Source organism: Misgurnus anguillicaudatus, chromosome 2 (assembly GCF_027580225.2).
Source record: "Misgurnus anguillicaudatus chromosome 2, ASM2758022v2, whole genome shotgun sequence".
NCBI classification, from domain to species: Eukaryota; Metazoa; Chordata; class Actinopteri; order Cypriniformes; family Cobitidae; genus Misgurnus; species Misgurnus anguillicaudatus.
Window position 1 is genome coordinate 31,138,757 of NC_073338.2, and position 16,430 is coordinate 31,155,186.

The 16,430-nt window shown below is 36.4% G+C and overlaps 1 long non-coding RNA gene across 1 annotated transcript; it reads left to right on the forward strand.

The window, feature by feature from the left end:
- Window positions 1-9,796: 9,796 nt before the first annotated feature.
- On the forward strand, window positions 9,797-13,535 carry LOC141366111 (uncharacterized). The gene is made up of 4 exons (XR_012371132.1): window positions 9,797-10,133; window positions 13,007-13,066; window positions 13,188-13,262; window positions 13,451-13,535. It is a non-coding gene; the product is annotated as an uncharacterized lncRNA (long non-coding RNA).
- The last annotated feature ends 2,895 nt before the right edge of the window (window positions 13,536-16,430 follow it).

Genomic DNA, 16,430 nt, shown 5'->3' on the forward strand with positions numbered 1-16,430 from the left:
AACGACACAACTCAAGGATCCCAATGCAGAGGGTTTTTTAATGAAGTAGAATCAGTGGGTATGTATAATAAGAAACAGTCAATGTCTTCATGTATTAGTGTGTGTGTGTATGTGTAAATGCAAAAGTCTCAAAGTGGGAAACACTGTAGGACATCCACTTAATAAACACTTGCTGAAATCCTCACAGGGCTCAGAGAGGGAATCCTGGTGGGAGAGAGAGAGAGGCGGTCAATACATCAGCAGAATCCGTGCTGGACAGCGCACTGTAGTGGTCCGAGTGAAGCGCAGAATTACGCGCCCGAGAGCGCACTGCGGCTGGACAGCGCAAGGAGTGGAGCAGCGCTCGGAGAAACCACAGTCAGAGTGTCTTTAGATGAATGACGGTTGACACACCACTCGGGAGAGACTGACGGGGAAATCTAGAAGCAAGGCAGCAGAGAGCTCGGTGAATAATCCAAAAACGAGAAACAGAATACTAGACACAACAAGACTGGAACTAGCCAAGCTAGCGGGCAGGTACATACAAAGACGAACTTGCAAAGAACAAAGGAAACGAGGGGAATTTAAATCAAACCGGATTGGACAATAATGAGAATCAGGTGCGGGTCGCAGGTGAGAGAAGTCAGAGGTAATGAGATCACCAGGTGGAAGACGCACACGTGTGGAGCTGTCAAAACAAAAACACAACACATAGTGAAACAAAGACAAAGCAGCCAATAAGACCGAAATCATAACATTATGTATCTTTATGATTTTATGTATAAAAAAAAACAGTAAATCACAAAAAAGATGGTTTTCACAGACTTGGTTTCAAAAATGTATGCTTAAAAAAATCACTATTGCAATGTTAATGTTATAGTTTATATAGTTTGAATATGGAGGTTAGTGAGGGATATTTATAGAAGTAAATAGTGATTTATATGGGGAAAAGAAACACAGAAATGTGTGCTTTGTATTGTAAAGATTTTGCATACTAGGAACTGTTATGCAGAATCACCACTAAACATCTACCAATGTTATAGTTTTATACTTTAAGATACTGTATATGAATTATATTAGTCATACAATATATGGTTTAAGGTAACAACAAATGGTTTGCACAAAGGATTACATTACCAATAGGCTGTGTCAGTGTGAAATATGTCAGATGATAGGTGTGATAACATTATTTATTTTTATTCGTATCCTCTTCATTACTGTCTCTTATCCAGCAAACATAGTGATGTTTTTTATTATCTTTGTAAAATAGATACTTTGTGTCAGCCTTCCAGCAAATAGCAATACATTTTAAGAATGTAACTGCTTAGCAAAAGTATCTTCAATGTGATTTTAAACACTTTATTCTCCTAAAGGGAGAGTTTAGTCAAATATAAAATATCTGTCATCAATAATTCACTCTAATGTTGTTCTTCAATAAAACACAAAACAGATGTTGGCATGTTAGAGACTGACAGTTGTAGTATGGGAGTATCCACTATTGCTGTGAATTTAAAAATAAGAGAGATTTAATTTAGTGTTGAATTTACCTGTTGATGTTAGCCTAGCTAACACCAGACCAGTCTCATAGAGAATGAGACGTGGTCTGGGAACCACATGCTCATTTTCTCATATTTGAGAAGTGGTTTACGAATGCCCAGAGCCGTTTATTGGGCGCTACACATGTCTAACAAATGCGATTGTATAGCCAATCATTTCAAATATACCAGATGACGTATGTAGAGCGACATAAATTCAAGCGTCAACAACTTTTATCGGGTATGTGTGCACACAGCTGAAAGGTATGCGACTAAACTGGTAGCTGTATATTGATATTGAAAAACAACACAACTTAGTGGCACTGTGACGACCACAGTACAGGCATAATGACAATATGATATTAATAAATACCACTTACTATTTATAAGTTAAATGGACTTCATCGATGATGATGCCTAGCAGGTTGGTCCTATGAAACTCTGTGGCTATCATGTCTTGCCATATCCAAACATCCTTCTTGGATATAAAAATAGTTTAATGCCAAAAGTTGCTCTTTTTTTTAAATAAACTTCTGCAAAACTACTTAGAACACTATCTAAGGCTGCATCGAAAAGTAACTTCGCATCTGCTGCTGTGTTGGATAAAGAAAACTGCTTCGTTGTGTCGCATAGACGCCTTCATCGTCTTGCTGACCCCTCCCCGTTCTGTGATTGGTTTCCTATTTCAGGGGAAAAACAGTCCATAGTTTCCATGCTAGACTTGCAGCGTCAATAAATGTGCACGCAAATCAGCATGGGGAAATCCAGGTTATGTTGATGTTGTTTTAAATAAAAATGGGCTGAGCCATTTATGAGATATTTAATTGTATATTTTTGGCCTTGGGTTCTTTGTGAACACCAAAGCTTTTAATGCGGTTGTGATACTTCTGATTTGTTTATCAGTCGTTGTACGATGCACCGGTTGGTTGTTGTGATGTTTATCCCGCCCCTTCTCCACTGTGATTGGACGGCCGTGTGAGAACTGACATTGACGAACTGAGCTTATCACTCAGTTAAATATTTTTCATCTCTCGCCACTCAGCGCTGAGTGTGGAAAAAACGACGAGCGCTAAGCGTGGAAAAAATGCAGAGCACTGGCTTTCAGCGCGGAAAAAAACGCCAGCTACTGGCTTTTTTGAAAAACGCAGCACTTCCATTGAAATCAATTAAAAAACTTCCCCCGGACGCCAGTGTAAAAGCTTTGGTGTGCACGCCCCCTTAGAAAATGTTGGGTATTCATACATCTACAATTTTAAAAACCCATGATCGATTATGGTTGATCCAGAAATACCATGTCTGTACAAAAATATGTTTACAGTATGGTATGACTGAGTGCATATACTATTTTGTATGTACAGTACTGTGCATATATATGGATTTCTGCATGTAGGCCTCTTTAACATATCTCATCTCAGAGATGCATGGAAGAGATATTGAGATGCAGGAGATATTGGTCACTGTGGATTTGCTTTAAGCTTCATTGATTTTGGAAAGGCTCGCAGGGTCACCAGGGAGCTTTGCATACTTTCAGTCCAATGTGTGGGCTTTTTTGCTTTTAAGAAATCTGCCGAAACCCAAAATTCAAGGTGTGCACACTGCACATGCAGTCGGGTGAAGATGTTTTTGTTGGGAAGAGAATGACACAGATGAACTGCACTGCTCCCAAAAATGTGTCAGGGCTGGTGTGTCTAATCTGTTTGCTCAATGAATGGCTCTGATCTGCTAAGGTGAGCTTCTGGGTTGTTTGATAAACGCTGTGGATGTAAAACAGAAGTTGCCTTTAGCCTGCCAAGATTTCTAGCTCCAGAAGGTTTGTGCTTAAACAGGAAGCAAATTTCATTTGTTACATTCCATGTGCGAGACACCTGCGCTTTTATATCCTCAGGTTTTAGTTCATCTTTATGTGCTGTTTTGTTTATTTGTGTTAGCACTGTTGAGTATTTAAAATCGCTATGCGCAGTTTATTTGCACAGACAAATGCTCATTCTCAAACTTATGTTTAGTATTGTAAGCTATTTCACTATAGTGATCTGTGGTATTTGCACTCTGAAATTATAATTACCACCTTTGGGTCTAGATTAAAATAGCTTTTGTTGAGCAATCATAAGATAACTTTCTCCACATTCAAACTAATGTACAATGAAAATATTATCTTAAACTTTATAAACTATAAAGAAAGGATTTCAATATTTCAGCTGTAATATATGACATTTGTACCTTCTTATTCTGTATAGCCAACCTGATCTCACAAATTTCCGTGGTATAGTCACGGAATATTTTGCTCATTTATCCATGTCATTGTCATGGATCTTCATATTTTTCCGTGTTCGTACAACAGACTTTCTTCTCCGTGTCAGTTTCACGTATTGGTTACTCAATTGTTTTTCCTATTTTTTAACCATTTTCGCTTTGATTTGCGGTTAGATTTGGGGTTTGGGTTAGGATGTCACTTTAACTATTGGTTTATACAATTTTTTCCCCAGTTTTTTAAACAATTTTCGCCTGATGTTACGGTTAGGGTTGGGTTTGGGTTTGGATGTCATTTTATTTAACAGAAAGTCGTTCTAACTCCAAACCCAAGTGACAACGGTAAGAAAATAGGAAAAACAATTGAGTAACCAATACGTGAAACTGACACAGAAAAGAAAGTCTGTGGTACGGACACGGAAAAATACGGAGATCCGAGACAATGACACGGATAAATGAACAAAATATTCTGTGATTATAACACGAAAATTCGTGAGATCACGATTCGTGATTTTGTATTGTATGAAGAAAATATGTGTTTATTTAATGATTTTTGATGATTTGTCACAACATTTTAGGCAAACGCTTTTATTTTATTTTACATCTACAATAATTGTAAAACAAAGCATATACTGTACGGTATATATTCAAATTCACATTTCTGCATGGCTTTTCTATAAAAAAAGTTGCTATAGCATAAAATAATTATTAAAAATAGCCAAAGAATTTCAGAAGGTATAGGGTTTAAAGGAAAACCCAATTGAAATCAACTGCATTGAGGCAGGTTTGAAGAGATTATTGTTGTTGGCACAGTGGGTAGCAGTGATGCGCGGGTTGATCAGAAATTAGCGGGTGCCTGCGGTCACCCGCGGTTACCCGGGGTTACGAGCAGTGTTGGGTAAGTTACTCAAAAAAAGTAATTAATTACTAGTTGCTAATTACATCTTTAATCATGTAATTAGATTACTTTACAAATATTTCTCTAAAAAGTATTTAATTACTTATTACTAATTACTTTCGAAATCCTATTTAGTACATTATAAAAGGATAGGCTTGAAATGGCTCGAAAAAATAATATATAAAAGTACATCAATTATTCTGGTTCCACTTAATTCTCTCTATAAACTAACTATTAACTACTTTTGCCTCAATATACTCCAACTACTGCATATTAATACCAAAGAAGTTGTTCATTTTAAGTATTGGTAGAAATGGGGAGGTTTAGAGATGTAGAATAAGGTTTTGCAGAATCAGGCATATGTGTTATTAAGTTTTAATAAAGAGCCAACATCTAATTATTATTAATGCTAATAATTAACCAGTTAATCGTGAGAATTGTAAACTAAAACCATGCTAAATCCACTATTGTATTATAGTATGAATAATTGTTTTACAGTCCATACACAGTATTTAGTTACATCAGAAGTAACTGTAATTAGATTACAAAAAAAATAAAAGTAATCCCTTACTTTACTTTTTCCAGGAAAAAGTAATTAAATTACAGTAACTAATTACTTAGTAACTAGTTACACCCAACATTGGTTAGGAGCCATCCAAAAATATGTTTTATGATATTCAGGTTGCGGTCGGTCGGGTCGTTTGAAATAAATAATTACTACTTTTAAAAAATGCGGGCAAGGGAGCAGGTCGGGTACAATATTTTATTTTGCAGTCCGAGTTGCGGGTGGGTTAGTTGAAAACATCGGTCGGGTGTGGGTTGTTTACACATTGACCCGCACATCACTGGTGGAGTCTTGGGTCGGTGGCCAATCTGCATGTTCTTCCCGTGTCAGCATGGGTTTACACTAGGAACTCCGGTTTTCTCCCACAGTTTAAAGACATGCAGGTTGGGTAAATTAAATTGTCCTTCTCAATTAAGCAGTTCTTGCTAATAATAGAGCCATAGATGCTGGAATGGTGTTAACAAACAAACAAGAGGTTATTGTGACACATCTGCCTTTTGATAACAGATAGAAGGTTTGGAGAAAACTTGTGAAAGGATGTCACTGTGAGACTGTGAGTTTCCTCATAGAGAGCTGCAAACGATCTGTAGTCACACAAAAAAGAAGTGAGATAGATACACAATAGCAGAGGAAATCAAGGCTGCTCATTATGGGAACAACGCATCTGCAAATAACTTGTGATTGATGCTTTGCACTCACATGTTTGTGACTGTAGGTTCAGATATTTGAATGTGCAGACTGTTTCATGTTAACCTATTGAATTTATCTATGCTTGGGACAGACAACTTGCTAAAACATTTTAAGATTGGACTCATAAAGAGTGTTAAATTATCGCATAAATAATTTTTATCTGTGATCATTTGTTATGATCAAAATACATTAATATCTGTTGGAAAAAAAACAATAGGTGTGTCCCTATTTTAAGAGTTGCTTTTATTAGACTTCTTACTGTTATAAGAAGGCATTATATAAGCAACATGATACGGCTAACTTTTCGGTTGATGTTTTACAGAATATTAATTTCCAATCAAATGGAAATGAGACCAGTATTGATTTTTTTTCTTCTGCCTTTGCTTAGCATATGGTAAGACTAATTGTGCTCGTCCTAAATTATTGAATTCCCTGCTAATCCATGCAAATCCATTAGCCTTTAAAATTAGCCAATATCTGCCTTAACAATTAGTCACCCAAGGTATAGTGTATAATCTGTGCTTTTTCAACTATTCTCTTACTATTTAGTGAAGTATATTTTCACTTTGCGATTCTGGAAACGATTCATGCTTTCTGGAGTCTTCCACACTTTAATTAAGGTAGCTGGCCAGCCAAGTTCATTTATTTAGTCTTGCCTTGCTGGCGTGTTTCCATTGTAGCTTTGATGTAAATCCAAAGTTTTGGTTCATACCTATTAAGTGTACAGCAGCCAAGCATCATTATGTCTAATGAGAGGTGCAATCGATTTTCAACGCTGTAAGGAATTTTAAAACGTAATGTGGAGTTATTGTAGCCTACATTTATTAATGCTTAGGTTTGCGTACCTTAGTAACATTCAGCCTGATGCTGTTGTTGCTTTTTGTGGCTTTAGATCTACAACCTTAAATGTTTCCTTCTCATCAGCCCACCAAATTAAACCCATGTAACCATAAATAACCATACTCTTAGAACGGATTTGCTTAAAACAACATCAGTCTTAGTTTGGGGACAACACACTAAATGCAATCTCCTAGAATACACACGTCTCAGTGATATTATTGTACACTCAAAAAAATGATTCTCAATAAAATAACTCAATAAAACTGTGGGCAGGATTTCCATCCAGTATGAATGTGTACCCCTAACTCATAAAAAACTGCTTTACACAACAAAAATATATTGCGTTAGTCCAACTCAATTTAAAGTAAATGGCAATACTCAATTAGTTGTCTCAACTCAATTTAGTGTAGTCTGAATAACTCGATTTAGCGTAGTTTGAATAACTCAATGTAGTGTAGTCTGAATAACTCAATTCTGTTATTTTTTATAAAACGTTTTTATATCATACTAATTAGCATTAGCACATGTTAGCATGCTAATAATAATAACATATGATACTTTGGATGAGCATGTGAGAAAAGACTGATCTCCAAACAGGCATTAACACAGTTAGTGCTCATTGATAGAAGTACGTCACATCCACAACCTAACCACAAGCCTCACTCTTCTGCACAATGGTAACCAAACAATTTGAAAAAATATAACACAAACGCTTCTAAATCAATAAGATAAACGAACATTAGACACTATTAAGTCTTTCTCTTTACCTAAAAATGCATAAAATAACACTTAATTTAAAAATTACTCTCCAAAAGCAGCTGCATGCAAAGCATGCTGGGAAATTCTATTTCAAGAACCCAAACTCAAACTAATTGTGTTAACGCAATTAAAATGAAATCAATAAATTATAGTACATATTCATTTTGTGTTAGACTAATTAAATATATATACTTATTGCTCTTAATGAGTTTTTTTTAAATAAATTGAACACAATTTTAATGTGTCAGTTCTATAAAGGGCTTGAATAATTTTTTGAGTGTAACAACTAATGTTGAGTTATTTTAATACAAAATCAACACAAAATTACTTTTTAATGTGTTTAATTGACACATAGAGCTAGATTTACTGAACAGGGCAAATTAGCGGAAATTAGTTCAGGGTCTCAAATAAGAAGAGCTGATGAGGTGTGGGTGATCTACTAACACCTGATGTGCTTGAGTTCATCACCACAGACATTTCAGCCTGAAAACGAAGCCATAGTACGCTGAAAAGAACTGTAGGACAAAAAATGAAGCTTTCCAATACGTTTTGAAACACCTGGTATTGTGTGACTTTTTTTTGTAGTGACACGTCTTTTATTTTCTCCAGCAAATAACATGTATTGGCAAATATTTTTTTTTAATAATAGGGTGTCCCTTTGGCATTCCAAATAAACTGTTACGTGTTTAAAAAAAATCCTTTGCCTTGTAACACACTCTCTGATCTCTGTGATGCCTCTTCTATCAGTAACAACTGCAGCCATTTCAAGCACAAAATGATATAAGACATGCTTTTTATTTTCGTTAAATTTTGGGACAAATACCTGTAATATCACACACGCAAACATTAGTAATTTACATTGCATAAATTATTAAAATAATCTCCTCACATAAATTTTGCGTTAATAATAAATCTTTATTAAATCCCAACAGTTGTTATTTAATGTCAAAATTATGGTTTGCGCTGGCGCAATTTGTTAATAAATCTGGCCCATAATGTGTTAAATATCATAACACATTAAATTAAAACTTAAAATGTAAATTCTAATTCTTTCTAAGAGTGTGACCCTGGACCACAAAAGCAGTCATAAAGGTTAATTTTTTTTAATTGAGATTTATACATCATCTAAAATAAGCTTTCCATTGATGTATGTTTTGTTTGGACAACGTTTGAAAATCTGGAATCTAAGGGTGCAAAAAATCAAAATATTGAGAAAATCACCTTTAAAGTTGCCCAATTTAACTCCTTAGCAACACATACTGTATTACTAAGTAATTTTTTTTAAATATTTACTGTAGGAAATTTACAAAATATCTTCTTGATCTTTACTTAATAATGTGTTTTGGCTTAAAAAATTTATAATTTTGAATCATACAATGGCTTGTTGGCTATTGCTAATGTACCCATGCAACTTATGACTGGTTTAGTCATCCAGAGTCACATATTTAGTCTCATATTGTAGCAATGCTGTTGCCATTTATTCATATTGTATAATTATCAACCCAACAGTTAATCTCAAGACTCACCATTTTTTAGAAATAGAAATATAGTGGAAAATACAAACACATTTGTTTCCTTTAGTTTTTGAATAAGTTTACTTTAGTAATATCTTATGGTAGGGCTGCATAATTATGGCAAAAATTATAATTGTTTACTGCATTTGCACGGAATATGAAATTATATATTTGAAAAATACAGTGAATTGCAAGGCTGCAGAGAACAGTGCACTACTGCAGACTTATACTACTGAGGGTTTAAAGATATTATTTTAATAGTCAGTCGTGAACTAAAGTGGGCCGGTCTAAGGCATGAAACTCCAGGGCTGAAAATGAGTCCCACTCCAGCCCTGTTACTGACTAATGCATATATAGCAAACAGAAGAAGCTAAGGTTAGTCTGGTTCAGATTACAGCCTTTTTTGTCTGTTGAAAACTTAAAAAGAGTAACTAAACCCTAATCCAAGTTTTTTTAGTTACTGATCTGTAAGAATGATGGTTTATTAGTGCTGTTCATTGATTTTGATGTACGTTTTTTGACATATAAAGTTTTTCAATACTACAATATATGGTTTAAAAACGTCTGAGTGCTGCCCTCTTCAGGTTGAACGGTGGCTACTGCAGTTGAATTTTCCTATTGCATGTTGGGTCCAAAAATGACTCGTGACATAAGCAGGTTCAAGCTTTAAGTATCTTTAAAATACAGTGTCCTGTAAAATGCAGGTTTCTTTTTTTCGCTGAGTGTATTTCTATAATACAGTGTTAAAGGATTAGTTCATGTACTCCCAGGCCCGTCGCGACAAGGCAGGCAAACCAAGCAATTGCTTGGGGCCCCGGAATTTTCTGGGGCCCCAAGACAACGACTGGTTGAGAATAAATGCAACGACAAACTGTGTCCCTTTGATAGTCAATGCAATGCAGTAAAGTGCAATGACACTGTTATTATCGGAATCCCCCTCAAGAGGGCCCCCTCTCAGTACTAGTCGCTGACAACAGGCAGCCAGCCAACCATGTGATCTCTGCTACCGGCAAAATACAAAACTTCGGCAGTCATCATGAAGCGGATTTATGCTTCTGGAAGCCAATAAAGAAAGGAAGAGGAGTATAAGAAAAAACAAAATAGTGGTAAGTAATAATTTACATTGGATGAAATAGCTCTACTTGTCTTGTGCAAATTATGTAATTTTGCAGCAGGTAGGCAGTAGCAAAAGTCTGTTTATGTTAGCTATACCTGCCTGACGGCAAATGCTGCTTGTAACGAACAGTTAGTCAACTTTTTTCTCGAACAAACGGAATATGGTTATATACTGTAATATGTTTTTTAACAAGATAAGGAAGACGCAGATCTGTTTCAAAATCGCTGTTTAATTCCATGACGTTGATGTAGCTTAGTAATAAGTTTGAATGAAAGTGCTAATGAAACGAACTATTCCACACCGTGATAATCTATTTAACAAAATAATGTATCTACCAAATGGGGTTAGGAAAACGACACGATAAATTCTGTGCATCAAACAATAGCTTGGGAAGTTTTTAAAGGGCCATTTCACCGATAGGAACATTAATCTTTATGGAAAGTGAGTCATATTTGTAGTCAAAATGTAACATAAATGTAGAATTTTGTGCCTATTTGACAGAGAAAAGACAAAATGTGACTTTAGAGCACATTTGTATGAAAAACTACAACTGCCACTATGCACCACAATGCACAGCTCTGCAAGCCACTCCCATTACTCGGAACACGGCTCAGACATGCTATTATGTACATAAATGCCACGTTAGTAAAACAAAGAAAATAGCCACCACCACTGTGTCTGACTGACACCAATCATGATTTACTTTTAAACGTGATGTTACATTGTGGCACACACAATAACACTCTGGCCTGGTGTGTAGCAAAGTCTTATTCAAACAGTAACGTGCGGTTTCAGATCCGCAGTACAAATGTCTTTCCAAGTACTTAAAAAAAGTGTATGCATTTTAAATGTTTATTTAGTTTTACCAAATTTCTTTTTGTCTCTTGTTTACTGTAATTACATTTGTGTTATTATTTGCCTCACTGCTCTCACAATATAGACATATAAAACACCGCTCAGATATGCTATTGTGTACATAAATGCCACGTTAGTATAACAAAGAAAATATAAACACTCACTTTAGTCAGACGTCCGTTTATCACTCCATCCTCCTCCACACAAACGCGTCCCCTGCATAATATCTCCACAGACGCGCTGCCTCAGCTGGAGCTTGTGCTCGTAAACCGAAACACGTCTTTGAAATAAGCACGCGACCAGAAACATTCACAAAACAAACGTCCATATCCTTATCTGATCCAGAAATGTTAAACCGAAAGCAAACGGCGCGAGTCCGTCCAAGCTTATATACTCCGCAGCGCGTCTGCTCGTAAACCGAAACATGTCCGTGAAATAAACGTTCCAAACGCGCGCAAAGTTCCTCTCTTGCATAGAAACATTCACCAAACAAACGTCCATATCCTTATCTGATGCAGAAATGTTATAAAGAAGCCACACAGCGAGAGAACAGGCAAGCTTCTCTACGCAGCAGAGGCCGATGGTTGCTGCTTCTTCACCGGGCTCCTCTACCCAGCCGACGCCCAGGCTCCGGCCTACTCCTCGGGCTTCTGTTCCTACATCTGCCTCAGCTCTTTGCAGTATTGTGGCTCATAAAGGTGCAATGCACAGCGGATTAGAGCATCACGCTTGTAAAATCACCCTCTTCCATGTAATATTGATTAACTTCCACTGTTATTGTAACATGAATTCTGGCTCGCTCCACAACTTCTGTTTAGCTTAGCTTAGCATAAAGATGGCGGCTGGTCGTTTTTTTTCGGTCTGTGTTCGTATATTTTCGTAAGTCCCACCCACTTATCTGTAATTGGTCTGAAGCGTGAGTGGGTCCCACCCATAGCCCCCACCTTGGAAAAACGAGGAATGAGTGTCTGTAGTCTTTCACACTCAATAGAGATACAGGATTTCCTTCTTTCAATGACGCAAAATGACGATTTTTACATCATTGAAAGAAGGAAGTGCCTCACTGAAATCAGTATTTCTCCCCTCTCAGGGGAAACTGAGGGAATGGTGCACGACCACTCAAAAACATGACTGGGGTTCTAACGGTACAAAGCTTAATGCAAATGGGTGAAGTTTCCCTTTAAGCATTGGTAGTTGTGAAAGCAGCCGCATCCCTTATAAATATCAAAATATGGAAATGCTATTGCTAAAATATCTTTTCGGTAACACTTTATAATAACCATCATTAATAGATGGTAAATTGTTAGTTATTTAATCTTTAGTTATTGTCATTTAACTGTTAGCAAACCGATCGTTTCACTTAATAAATACTTTGTAAACAATCTATATGTTATTTACCAGAAAGAGGCAGAGGAACATTATTTTTTCATAGCTTATCTTAATGTGCTAGTGTCAGGATATACAGTAGTGACAGTTATGCAAATATGACATAAGTTACCAATGGATCTTGAACAGTTACTTTATTCTGTGTAGCAATGTTTACACTGTTACAAGTACAGTATCAGGACAACTCACATGTTTCACTGGTACTGTTTATTAACTATTTAACAAAGTATTATAGTCATTTGTTGCATCTTTGTCTATGTTTATAGACAGTTTACAAACCAACAAAGTTAGTAACCCTTAACAAAGTGTTAGGAATATTTGGTCCGTCTATCTATGTAATGTTTATAGATGTTTTAAAAATGGTATCTTAAAGATTTACAAGCATTTTTAATCATTACCCGATACCTAATATATTATATGATAGATATGTGTGTTACAATAAACTGTTAATTTACAACACTACTAATAATCAGTCATTTAATTATAATTTCATTGTTTGTTAACAGTAAAAAGACTGTTTGCTAACAGCTAAATGACAATTAAAGATTAATTAACTATCAATTTACCATCTTTACATGATTGTTATTATAAAGTGTTACCATCTTTTCTTTCTCTCTCAAGGTGCTTTGCTTAAATTTCTCAGCGCGCAGGTTCTTCCTAAAGATACATCCACTGATGAAGGTAGAGTGAATTTCTCTCACTGAGCTGAGCTGTTTTTAGTGACCTCTTTCAATATGCTAACAGTGAAATGGTGAAATGTACTTAACAGGTAATTTCAGATTTTTTTCAATTATTTTCCCAGCTACACCATCAACGTCATCCTCAACATCAACAGATGCATCACTTCTCAGTGCTGATGTTTCCTCTATAGCACAAGGTACCACAAGCTCTATAATTAGGCTATAGCTTAAATCATGCACAGCCCAAAGTTTAAACTGATAAGTGTGTGCTGTCATATTGTTAGAAAAAAAACAGTGCAAATCACTATTGAATTCCCACCAAACTGTGTAAATAAACATTAAACTGTAAACCTTAAACTGTATGGCTATGCTGTGGTTCGTGTAGGCTTTGCGTGCGTGTGGGGGGGCCTCCATGTCCATTTTGCTTGGGGCCCCCAAATTCCTTCAAACGGCCCTGTGTACTCCTCCCACTGCCATCCAGGATCTTTTTTTCTTCAGTGGAAATAAATTGTTTTTTTAAGAAAATCATTTCATGATGTTTTCTTAATGGACTTCAATGCCAACTCAGTTGTTTGTTCTTGTTTCCTCAAAAAAACAAAATGCAGCATGATTAAACATGCAATTTGTAAATTTTCTACGCTAGTTCTCAATCACAAGTTCACAACAATGGAAGTAAACACATGCTTTTGATGGCGTCGTAAAGTTGCAAAGTGTGTTGCAAGTGTATATGTCAAATCAGTAAATAAACTCCCTTTGCAATCGTGACAGTGGTGACATTTTTGTTTAATGTAGAACCTCTTTAATACATTTTATCAGTTTTTTGAAGGTCCCAGAGTGGAGACATGTAGGCACTCTCAGACTCGAATACGGGACTCGAGATTCGACTCAGACTTGAACACTGGGGACTTGAGACTCGACTCGGACTCGAACTCTGGTAATGGTGACTCGACTTGGACTCGACTCAGACTCTTCTTTGGTGACTCGGACTTGGACTCGGACTCGAACACTGGGACTCGAGACTCGACTCGGACTCAACAGTTGGTGACTCGACTACAACACTGCTATAGCCCCATACAAAAACTACACAGTATACCGTTTTTCAGTTTCTTTCCTTCCGTTAGTATCAAATCACAAAAAAATTAAACCAAAAGTATCCTATTTTACAAATGAAAGCTGCAGAAATTTTCTTTTTAAGAAGTGCCTGCATCAAGCAGTGAGAATATGTAAGAAATTGGTCAGTAGATCTCTACAATTGATAAAAAGGAAAGAGATAGCCAGTCAAGTCTCAGCTTGTGAAGGAAGGCTTAGAATAAATCAAGTTGAATTCAGCATGGCCCTTCTGCATCGAAACGCCAGTAATCCCTCAATAGTACCATCAGTAAGCCCTGTGGCTTTATTCAGCATTAATGGCTTGTTCTGCTTGCTTCTTTCGTTAGCACAAAAACTTGAACGGCTTTCTGCCAGAATGTGTAGTTGGTCCAAGATGCCGCAATAGTCCAATTTACTGAGCAACATTTGTGCAAATTGACTCTCTTCATTAACAAAATCATTACAAGAAGTTCAAAAATTCAATATAACAAGAATATATTTCACACTGAATTAACATCCGTGACCAGTAGATAATGACCGCATGCTTAAGTAGAATCATATAAATGACTTTAATCAATTAAATCCACTTAGAAAAATGTCAGCTTCATACTTGTATTATTATTATTCTGCCTACATAGTAAAAAGAAAGAAAGGACAGTAATGGTAACATGACTAATGGTCCTACACAGGACTTGGACCCAGGTCTTCCATGAGAACATTAGCCCACTATACAGTATGTTTATATAGCTCAACTGGTAGAGGATTGTGTCTGAACAGGGCTCAGGTTGTGGGTTTGATTCCCAGGGAACACATACAGATAAAATGTACCTGCACTCTAAGTCGCTTTGGGAAAAAGCATATCTGCCAAATGCAGAAATGTAAATGTATGTCAGAGTTATTGCACTGACCACAAGGCCACTGTTCCAACCCACTTTTATCCTTAAACCGTCTAAAATGTTTATGAAGCCCATGCTGTTTTTCTAACTGGAATATATTTGGGTGTGTCAGCATTTGATTACAGGCCACAGCTGGAGGAGAGCAGCCGTTGAATTCTCACCTGAATTCCTGTAGCAGTAAATAGATAGACAGCTCAGCACATTTGCATATAAAAAGGTGCTCTGATAAAGAAAGCACTTAAACTGGAGTTTCTATCCATTCAACATGCTGGCGCATTCGGAGGTTTGATAGAGAACTACTTTTATCACAATGGATTCCATTATAAGATAATTGTATTTACTTTCAGCAGAAGTAAAGAATAAGGAAAGACATGGACATTTTTTCTTCTGGAGACCTATGCTAAACCGCAGGGTGTGCTCACGTGCATAATTCGGTGTAAACCGTGCTGATGCCCTTTGCATGAATAGTGTAAAACAGAATAAGAGCCACTATCTAAATCAGTGAATTGACATATAATAGACAAATGCATTATGAAGAGATGCGGATGCTGAGATCCGTGAGAATGCCACAGAAAAATGAGCACAAAATTCTGTGACTATCCCACGGAACTTTGTGAGATCATGTTGGTGCAAAAATGTGCCGTTTTGGGTGTGTCTTTTAAAACGCAAATGGGCTAATGAAATTCAAACACTGATCACAATGATGGTGGTTTGTTGCAATTAAAACTCAATTGTGCTTTTCTCTGCACTAAATGGCAGCGCTGTGGTTGAATAGTGCAGATTAAAGGATAATTCCGGTATTTAACACTTTGACTCTCATTTCTGGTTTGTTTTGGATGAACTACAGTGATGGACACAGAAATTTTGACAATGGGTCGTGTCTTGACTTTTCGACTGATTTAGAAGCGTCACTTGACTGCTTCAGAATGGAAGCCAATGGCCATGCACAAACATGTCACCAAAACAACACTTAACGTTCATTTTCAAAACTGTACTACTCACCGAGTGGTTCGTGGTGTTCGTTGATGATTAAAAACAAATATATTGGCGCAATGTATGATTTCAATCCGTGTTATTTGCTATAGTGGAACTATTTCTTCATATACCTCAAAACATCTTATATACTTCAGCTCTATTTTTGAGTATGAAGAATGAATTTACTTAGTCCAAGAAAATGTAATAAATCTTTAGCATACTTTCAAATTCAATTTTATTTTTTACAGTTACAACATCAACTATGTTTTTTCATCAGCATAACAATAAAGAAGATATTTTGCAGAAATCCCAGTGCTCAACAGATCCGCACACTTTAAGAGCTAAAGCATATATATCCAATACAAAAGTAATCCCCCATAACTCCGTGTGACATATTGACGTCTT